The 11,206-nt window shown below is 42.4% G+C and overlaps 1 pseudogene; it reads right to left on the bottom strand.

The window, feature by feature from the left end:
- On the bottom strand, positions 1–9,429 carry LOC112266537 (annotated as a pseudogene).
- Between the last annotated feature and the right edge of the window lie 1,777 nt (positions 9,430–11,206).

The raw sequence follows: 11,206 nt of genomic DNA, 5'->3' as shown, positions 1-11,206 counted from the left end.
TATTTTTTATTTTATTTTTTTACAAATACATTTGTCACAAAGTGCTTTACAATGACATGTTAGTCCAAATAGCAGCATCTGCATAAACCCCTCAAGGAGCAAGCATAGGTGACACAATTTACTGTATGTTTTACTGGTGTTCCTGAGAGGACAAATACTAAAAAGTCTGTTATTACGGATCACCCAGTGAGGTCACACACACGTAAAGTAGATCCAGGTTACTTCTACCAACAAGTCCAGTTAAAATGGGGGTATTTTCGCTGCCGTTTGTCTCTCTCAGATTTTCTTTACATACATTCTAAAAGATTGGTTCTGGGTTCCTACGTTACCCTCCCCGCAGTGTTAAGCAATGATGAGCTGGTCCTGTGGAGAGTCTGCTGCTGCAGTGCTCCGGTGGCCGTCTCTCCCACCATCTCTCTCATACCTGCAGAGCTGGGAAAGGGAAGAGCAGCAGGGCTGCAGGCAAGGCTTCCATAGGAGGTGTCCTGGGGCGAGCTGGTCCTGAACGGGGGTGATGGACTCCTTATGGACGGCCACTGCAACCCGGATCTCCTCCACGACTGAGTGGAAGGCGGGTTCCGTGTCTGGGGTCAGGGGCGTGGTATCTGAGGGGGTCGCAGGAGAGGTCAAAGAGCAAAGGGGGGTCATGGTAGGTCACGTAGGATGCGGTGCAGAAACAGGCATGGGTATGCATGCAGGCTGTCCCGTTCTCGGGGTAGAAGTCCGGAGTGAAAAAGAACAACTTCCATTTTGAATAACCTTAAAGATTTACAATGAATTACAACCACCATAGTAGTTTACTTTTCAAGTGAACTTCTTTGGGGTAGGGGGCAGTATTGGGTACCTTGGATATAATCAGCTTGGATATAATTAGTACATTTGGATAGAAAACACTCTGAAGTTTCTAAAACTGTTGATGTCTGTGAGTACAACAGAACTCATATGGCAGGCAAAAACCTGAGAAAAAAATCCAACCAGGAAAAATCTGAGGTTTGAAGTTTTTCAACTCAGCGCCCATTGAAGATACAGTGGGATATTAGTTATGTTTCACTTCCCAAGGCTTCCACTAGATGTCAACAGTATTTAGAACCTGTTTTGAGGATTCTACTCTAAAGGAGGGGCTCATAAGAGCTCTTTGAGTGAGTGGTCTGGCAGAGAGGCACAGACTCGGTTTGGCGCGCTCACGTGAAAGGTAGCTACGTTCCACTTCATTTGTACAGACAAAGGAATTGTCCGGTTGAAACATTAATGAAGTTCTATGTTTAAAACATCCTAAAGATTAATTCCATACTTAGTTTGGCATGTTTCTACGGGCTGTAACGGAACTTTTTTAAACTTTTCGTCCGATGTTCGGCGCGACCTGAACACGCTTTTGGATTTGTTTACCAAACACCCTAACAAAAGAAGATAGTTGGACATAACTAATGGACATTATCGAACAAATCAAACATTTATGGTGGAACTGGGATTCCTGAGAGTGCATTCTTATGAAGATCATCAAAGGGAAGTGAATATTTAAAATGCTATTTCCGAGTAATGTTGACTACCCAATATGGCGGGTATCTTTTTGGCTAATTTGTTGTCTAAAGGCTGTACTCAGATTATTGCATGGTTTGCTTTCTCCGTTTTTTACAAATCTGACACAGCGGTTGCATTAAGGATAAGTTTATCTGAAGTTCCATGTACAGTGGGGCAAAAAGATACTTTTTCCACCATAATTTGCAAATAAATTCATTAAAAATCCTACAATGTGATTTTCCGGATTGTTTTTTCTTATTTTGTCTGTCATAGTTGAAGTGTACCTATGATGAAAATTACAGGCCTCTCATCTTTTTAAGTGGGAGAACTTGCACAATTGCTGGCTGACTAAATACTTTTTTGCCCCACTGTATAATAGTCGTATCTTTATCAATGTTTATTATGAGTATTTCTGTAATTTGATGTGGCTCTCTGCACAATCACCGCATGTTTTAGAACTACTGAACGTAACGCGCCAATGTAAACTCAGATTTTTTTATATAAATATGAACTTACATGTATACAATATACATGTATTGTGTAACATGAAGTCCTATGAATGTCATCTGACGGAGATCATCAAAGGTTAGTGATTCATTTTATCTCTATTTCTGCTTTTTTGACTCTCTCTTTGGCTAGAAAAATGGCTGTGTTTTTCTGTGGCTTGGTGGTGACCTAACATAATTGTTTGCGGTGCTTTCGCTGTAAATCCTTTTTGAAATCAGACACTGTGGCTGGATTAACGAGAATTTTATCTTTAAAATGGTGTAAAATACTTGTATGCTTGAGGAATTTTAATTACGAGATTTTTGTTGTTTTGAATTTGGCGCCCTGCACCTTCACTGGCTGTTGCGGGGGGTTCCGCTAACCCTAACCCCAGTCCTAGACAGGTTAACTTGCTTACAAAAAACATTGGAATTCTTAATCATAATTAGCAGCACTGTTACAGTAATTAAATTGCATTCTTAAAACTATTACATTGGAAATGTGGACTTACTGTTGGGAGGCTGCCACCTGACAACGTTGAGGTAGGCGTTACAGTAATGGAAGAGAAACTCTTGCTTTGATCTCTCAACTTTCCCCTGCAGCAGGGGTATGAGGTCATGACCGTCTATCACTCTAGGAAGAGAAGACACACACAAACACACACAATAAATTATCTCTGAGACACAGAAATGGAGCATGCTGTAGGAATGATCCTTTGCGTAGGCAGAGAGACCTCAAAGGCCCTTGAAAACCTTTGATCAAAGGTTTAGATCAGCCTGATCCGTTTTTTCATTAGCTGAGATTTTTTCTAGCGGGTCCCTTTTGACACCTATTGTGAATATAATGTCTCTAGTTAGGGGGTGATTCAGAGCACTGAGAGTGCATATCATTTCTATGGTGACCTAGATTCCAAACGCTGTAGTTTTGACTGACAGACGAGGCTGCTAGAAAACCCTTCTAGTGCTTTGGACTTAACCATAGGAATAGAAGTACTTGAACAAACAATGCCCCTCAGACCTCAGCAATTTCACAGCACTCACCTGTCCCCCAGTGCCGTCCCTCCGGCTAGCTTCACCACAGCAGGGAAGATGTCCACGTTGCTGGTGGGTTCATCAATGTCTTTCCCTGCAGGTAACATCCCAGTCCAACGGAGCAGGACTGGAACTTGGATCCCTCCCTTCCCAGTTGGTGGATTTCCCTACTGCTCAGAGACAGATCGAAGCACTTTCTGAGGACTGAGAATATGGTCCTTTATCACTCGACTGAAATATAAGGCTTACCAGAACCTTTCATGGAAACGCCTCGTCTCTTATGCATGAGGACATTTAGATCATCTGAGCAATTTATCTAGTAATCTACTATTCTATTCTATACATTGACTGGTTCTGACTTCCCATTTACATTCCTATTAATATACCCTACTAAACCACCGCAGATGCAAACTAAAGCCTCTCTGCACCTGCACTTCTTAGGTTGAGTATTTTTACTCCTATAAAAAAAAAGTAACCTATTAACAAAAAATATTGTTTTAACCGAAAATTTGACATCTGGCTGTTCGGCCTGTTGACCTGTTCTTTTGAAGCTGTTACAGACTGTACCTTTCTATATGCCATTCCAGCCTCTGTGCACCTCCCCCCGGACTGTGATCTCCTCAAGGTGCGCCAGCTGGTCTGAGGTCAGGTAAACCAGTGTGTTCTCCCTCAGGTTCAACCGGTCCAGAGTCTGCATGAGCTGACCTACGAACAGATGTTATGAAACAGGACATAATAGGTCAAATCCAATCAAATCTTCCAACCTTTTAAATATAATTAGTGTGGACATTTCAAATCTTGCAACCTTATAACTTATTGGACATAAAAAAAAGAAAGCCATACAGCAATATAGAGTATATTATCAAGTCTTACCTACACTCCAGTCTACTTCCTGGATTGCGTTTCCATAGATATCGTGCTGACTGGTCCCCTGAAAGGCTGGCGATGCAAACATGGCCGTGTGCACTTGGATGAAGGAGAAGAACAACAGGAAGGGTGCAGAGTTCCTGTCAAAATAGTAAACACACACGGTGTAAATGGAAGAAAAGAATTGTATGACAACAATGGAAACTACCGTGTACAGTATGCTTTCATTTTACAGACACAGTCAACTAGGTCACCAACCTTTTACACACGCTTTCCTGACATGCCCTTTAGAGTTTCGTCCCACACACAAGACATAAATAAACAATAATCAAACACACTCACGCACACACAAACACTTGATTTGGCTTCTATTCTGTCTCAATCTATCATGTAGTAGGGGAAATATACATTTAAAAAACTCAACACTTCGTCTGTCATTCTCTGGGTCAGGTTCTCTGAGACATACGGCTGCTCGTCCACCTCCCGGTTCCTCATCAGAAAGCAGCTGAAGTCGGGGAAGTTGGCAACGAACGTACCATAGATGGCCACCACCCTCAGCACCAGCTTCCTCCACGCGGTGACCACGCCCCGCGCATGCAGGAAGGTCACGGTAGCCACACCCACTCCCAGGGTCTTGTAGGGTAGAGTTGAGAATATGTACTATCCTATATCCCTGAGGGACAACTTTCTTTGTTCGCTAAAAGGTCAAACAAACTACATACAACAAACGACATTAAAACTAGTCCGGCTACCAGTCTGTTTATGCCATCATGCCAACTCCTTATCACTGTGTTTGGCTTGACAATGACAGCAATGGAGTTGGCAAGAGCAGAAACAGATCCGTGACCGCATGCTATACCAGGATACATAAATAAAAGTTCAAATACTCAACGCAACACTGTAGTAAAAAGCACGAGCTGAAGCACACCCCAAAGCGGCCGTAGAGGTGCTGACTAATGGAGAGTAGACAAATCTAATGTATTTAGAAAGACCTTTTTACATCAGCAGATGTCACAAAGTGCTATTACAGAAACCCCAAACAGCAAGCAATGCAGATGGAGAAGACACTCTACACACGCTCCCAACCATTTTAAAAGGTTCAACCAAAACAGTGTACCTCCTTGACATGTATTGTACACTGTACATCACCTTGAAGGGTGTGTGTGCTTGGACATTGGTAAAGATGGAGCTGCGGCCGGGCTGACAGTCACGTAGTTTGGTCAGGGTTATACCGTAGAAGTGGTGGAAGCCGTGAGCACTGGGGTGGTGACAGTAGTCGTCGTTCCTCTCACAGTTAAGACCACGGTGCCATTTTCCTACAGTGGAGAGAAGGGGCAGTTGATGGACCACATAAACTGGCAACTTTAAGGCATCTTCAAAGAACAACGACCTTGAAAGACAACACATAACGTGTGTCAAGCAGTGGAGGAAAAAGGCTGATGATGAAAAGGATTACATGTAATAATATGTCAACACGGGTTACTGAAAAGCCTGTGAGGCATGTTGCATATCAAAGATGTTGAATGTCAACTCACATGTAAATGTACTTTGTCTGTGCAACCATTGAGAAGCCAATAACGAGTACGAAAGCTGTTATACAGTTCAAATCAATCATGTAGCTGATACAGTCAGAATTGAAAAAACCCTTCAAACAACAAAACAGACACATCGCTGCAACCAATCAAATGAACTGCCACTGCTTCTGCGTGTTCCCTATTCCCAATGTGTATTGATACATACTCATGACGATAATAAATGGGTTATATGTAGAGTTTTTCATGGACCTAAAGACGCTTGAATAGTAACAAAGGAGAGAACAGTCTCGTAGCCCTGCCGTTTGGCGACCTTGGCAAAGGTGACTTCTTCTTTGGGAAGACCGCCAGATGCAGCAGAGATGATATACACCCCCTAACTGTCCCAAGATAAAAATAGGATCAAAAACTGATGTGAAATCACAAAGTGGGGAGAGTAACAAAGTATAAAATTATACAGTGGAATGATGATGTACTATTCAACCTGCTGCATTGTGGTCAACATGCTAGTTATCCTGTTCTATGAACTGTTCTCTCCACATAGCCTAACTAATGCATCCCTAACACAGAATACTAGTTAGGCCTATCAATACTAGCTAGTGATCTGTTAAGTGATCAAATTATAGTACTAGGCAAAGCTTTGTGTCAAACCCCAGGATAGGCTACACATTGAGCTCTTGTTGTTGTTGTTGTAGTATATTTTATTGCTATTGTGTTACTATTTTGACTATTTCACAGTAAAGTCTACGCCCGTTCGGCGCATGTGACTTATAACATTTGATTTGTTGTTTATGACTCGCCTCACCGGATCGTATCGGGTATCAGCCCGTCAGGAAGGCTGCCCTGCTGGGCGTACAGAGGGGGGCCGCAGCGATGTGCCGCGTCAGCCTCAGCCCCTCCTGAGCCAGCATGTCGATGTTGGGGGTCCTGCAGACACAACAACACAACACATTACCACCCAGCTGGGCTCATCATCTGGAAAGATACGTTTTAGTCGTGTTTTAAAAAGGTGAGCACAGAGCACAGCAAGAATTAGAAGTCAGAATAAAAAAGAATAGAATCGAATGTTGTCTTCCGAGGATGTACATTTTTGTTTGGAATCACAACTACAAATGAGAAGTATATATGTAATGCAGGAAAGACATGCTAAGAAACATGGGAAAGAACATAAAGAAGCCTGTTGCAGTTTATATCACTGTAACTTAGCGCAAGGTTGTGTTCCCACTGTCTACAATCGCCAGGTCATCGACCATAAATCAGGACAAAATGCGGCCTTTTGTCATCATTCAAGGCATAGCACACGTCAAACAACAACAGTAGATCTAGACAGCATGGGATCCATGGAGACCTCATTTTTCAAGGTAACACTGGAGAAGCAAAGACAGAGGCAACACGAGAAGATTGGATAGGGTCACACGCTTCAAGTTCCTTGGGATGTACATCACTGAGGACCTGAAATGGTCTCGGCACACCGACATCGTGGTGGCTGAAGAAATTTGGCAGGGCCCCTAAGACCCTCACAAACTTCTACAGATGCACCATTGTGAGCATTCTGTTGGGCTGCATCACCACCTGGTAGGGTAACTGCTCTGCCCTCAACTGCAATTCTCCAGAAGGTAGTGCGGGCAGTCCAACGCATTACCACGGGCACGCTGCTTGCCCTCCAGGACATCTAAGGCACCCGGTGTCAAAGTAAAGGCCAATAAGATCATTAAGGACCGTAGCCATCCGAGCCACGGACTGTTCTGTCGGCTACCGTCCGACAGACAGACAGTACAGGGGCATCAAAGCTAAGACAGAGACTCTAAAAAACTGCTTCTATTACTAGGCCATCAGACTGTTGAACAGTCATCACTAGCCGTCTACCAAGTGATGCGCGCGCGCACACACACACACACACACACACAGAACCACTGGTTTCACACTGTCTATTTAAATACTTTATCACCGACGTAGCACATCATAATATTACATTTCTCCTACTGTACATTGTATTTCAGTGACACTGTTTATACACAGAGTATATTTATTTATACACTGGATTCTTGACAGAGCTTACTTATATTCCATTCGGAAAGTATCCAGACCCCTTATTCTAAAATTGGTAAATTTTTTATTTTTATTTTTTACAAATGTATAAAAAATAAAATACAAAAATATCACATAAGTATTCAGACCCTTTACCCTAGTACTTTGTTGAAGCACCTTTGTCAGCGATTACAGCCTCAAGACTTCTTGGGTATCACGCTACAAGCTTGGGACACCTATATTTAGTGAGTTTCTCCCATTCTTCTCGGCAGATCCTCTCAACCTCTGTCAAGTTGGAGGGGAACGTCACTGCTCAGCTATTTTCAGGTCTCTCCAGAGATGTTTGAACAGGTTCAAGTCCGGGCTCTGGCTGGGCCACTCAAGGACATTCAAGACTTGTCCCGAAGCCACTCCTGCATTGTCTTGGCTATGTGCTTAGGATTGCTGTCCTGTTGGAAGGTGAGGTCCTGAGAGCAGGTTTTCATCAAGGATCTCTCTGTACTTTGCTCCATAATCTTTCCCTCAATCCTAACTAAACTCTCAGTCCCTGCTGCTGAAAAACATCCCCACAGCATGATGCTGTCACCACCATGCTTCACCGTGGGGATGGTGCCAGGTTCCCTTGTTTCTCATGGTCTGATAGTCTTTAGGTGCCTTTTGGCAAACTCCAAGCTGGCTGTCATGTGCCTTTTACTGAGGAGTGGCTTCCATCTGGCCACTCTACCATAAAGACCTGATTGGTGGAGTGCTGCAGAAATGGTTGTCCCTCTGGAAGATTCTCCCATCTCCACAGAGGAACTCCGGAGCTCTGTTAGAGTGACCATCGGGTTCTTGGTCACCTCCCTGACCAAGGCCCTTCTACCCCGATTGCTCAGTTTGGTCGGCGGCCAGCTTTAGGAAGAGTCTTGGTGGTTGCAAACTTCTTCCATTTAAGAATGATGGAGGCCACTGTGTTCTTGGGGACCTTCAATACTGCAGAAATGTTTTGGTACCCTTCCCCAGAATTGTGCCTCGACACAATCCTGTCTTGGAGCTCTACGGACAATTACTTCGCCCTCATGGCTTGTTTTTTTCTCTGACATGCACTGTCAACTGTGGGACCTTACAGGTGTGTACTTTTCCAAATCATGTCCAATCAATTGAATTTTCCAAAGGTGGATTCCAATCAAGTTGTAGAAACATCTCAAGGAAGATCAATGGAAACAGGATGCACCTGAGCTACATTTCGAGTCTCATAGCAAAGGGTTGACCTGTAAATCAGGTGTACATATGTATAGATTTCATGTGTTTACTGCTACAGGACTATTTGGTTTGCTAATCAGATTTGCCCCGCAGTTCTTGTCTTTTTTTGTCTCCTTACATTTTCATTGTTTGAAATTTTACTGCATTTTTAAGGGCTAGTACCATAAGCATTTAAATAGCCATTTTAGAGTCCTACTGGAGTGTCTCTAGAGCGCCTGCGAAATCATAGACCGCTAACGTTACAGTTTAGGCCAGGGTTCTCCAACTAGCGGAACGCGGGTGATTTTATTTGGACATAAAATACTTTATAAAAAAAAAACATTTTAATTTTGGAAATCTGCTCCGAAGTACAGTATTCCCACCCATAAGAGATATGTATGTGATTGTATACAATTGTAAGCAAGGTTTGAAAGTATTGTGTTTTAGGCAAATGTTATATCTGTCTGGGCTTCTTGCTATCAATCTACAGTATAGAAATTATCTAGCAAGCAAGTCGCAGCAATGAAGAACGCGAATGGGGAGGGAATTCTGACCGGGGGGAGATTTTCGACACAACACCGGCAACCTGACCATCCACTCAAGAAAAAGAAATCGTCTGAATCTAGTTGATGATCCCTGGTGTAAACTATATTGTTGCCAACTCGTTCAAATCCTACCTTTGTGGATATGCATTACTCGAAATGTTTTCGCTCGAAACAAGAGGTACGTTTTTTTGTCAACTGTCATGTGACTATGAATGAAGCAGCCTCATTGGATTATGGTTTATCCAAATATTTTAGGTGACCTGTGTGCTGCCTAAATGTAGTGCAATCAAGACTAAAATGATGTAGATTTCAACCCTCTACAGTGCAATCCTACAAACCAATGTGCAGCCTTAATCCCTGCCAATCTTTATTTAACATGTTTAGATACCCCTTGTGTCAGGAACATAAGGAAAACCACACTAGTGGATCATATTAATAAGGTAAGACAATATTCTTCAAAAAAATCTATAATTCCATTTCACTAGTTAAAATGACAAATTCACAGGCTGGTATATTACAGATTGCACCTTTACAAATTTTTTGTTTGTAAATTTACTCTGGCATAGGCCTACAGTAGAACACTGCAAACAAGAGGTTCCATCATAGCTCTATTTAGTAGGCCTACAATTTGTGTATTTAACTAGGCAAGTCAGTTAAGAACAAATTCTTATTTACAATGACATCCTACCCCAGCTGACGCTGGGCCAATTGTGCACAACTCAAAATCACAGCCACATGTGATACAGCCTGGATTTGAACCAGGGATTGTAGTGATGGCACTTGCACAGAGGTGCAGTGTCTTAGACCACTGTCCCTGCCTTGAATGCAAAGTTCCCAGCCATATGTTCTTGATGCTCTTGACTTGACCCTCTCTACCCCTCTAGCAGAATAGGACATAACTGTTTCATACATCAATAGGAGGCACAGAATAGGAATGCCCTAGATATGCTGTAGAACCAGATTATGTTATCATTGTCTGTGGTTGGATGAACTGAACTGGTCTACAGGCATTGACCAGTTATCTTTTTGATACTGTCGAAAAAGGAAACTGTGATGGTACAGTCAGTCAAGTCTGGTTCACACACTGGTCAGAGGATTGACCATAGAATTAGAATGACTTCTAAATTCTATTACTTCTAGAATGACTTCCCATTCTAATTATACGTGGTTGACTCTCAGAACAGACTCTTTGATCACACTGTGATATGAGTAATGATGAATATTCACACTTGTGCTGTTTTTGTCTGTCAAATATACATTTTTCACACTGTAAATCCCTCAGCAAAGTGGTTAACTAGTATGCATGGTTGCAGATGAGTGTCCCTGAAGTCTAAATACTCATGACAAAATGTAGAGCTTTCGGGTGAGATTTTGGTATTGATGCTGGCAAGCTGATTAGTCTTTTGATGTTGAGCTGCATTCCACAGGAGAAGCACATGACTGACTGAAAAGAAGAGAGAGGTGAAATACTACAAACACATCAATTGCTTTTCATGGAAATATTCCCATCATGTGAAATTGGCAATTGAGGAAATGGTAATACAATATTTCCATTGGAATATATACCCTTATGAAAAGCTAGCTGAGATTCAGATGATGGGGATGGTGGGGGGTGTTTGTTTGTTACACGGCTTTTCATTTCTTACAGACGTTTGTAATACAAATCTGTTAAAGGGATTTTCCATTTATCCCTTCATTTTCTCTGTATTTCTGCAACCTATTCCCAGGAGAGAACCATCTCGGTTTCGCCTCTCTCCCAGGTCTTGTCTCCTATGGATGAATACTGTCATCTGTTGTCTAAGCCATATATTGCAGAACAAGGGGCCCTGAGTCGGGCTCTATATGCGTGATAGGCATGTTTACACTAGATGAAGTTAGAATCTATTAACTGATCATTTAATAGGCATGTCCTACCCACTACTCAGTAAAACCCTACATTTTCCTGACCACGTGGATATTGAACTGCAACAGATATGTT

The sequence above is a fragment of the Oncorhynchus tshawytscha genome, linkage group LG14 (assembly GCF_018296145.1).
Source record: "Oncorhynchus tshawytscha isolate Ot180627B linkage group LG14, Otsh_v2.0, whole genome shotgun sequence".
Taxonomy (NCBI): Eukaryota; Metazoa; Chordata; class Actinopteri; order Salmoniformes; family Salmonidae; genus Oncorhynchus; species Oncorhynchus tshawytscha.
This window is presented reverse-complemented; position numbering and strand designations above follow the sequence as displayed.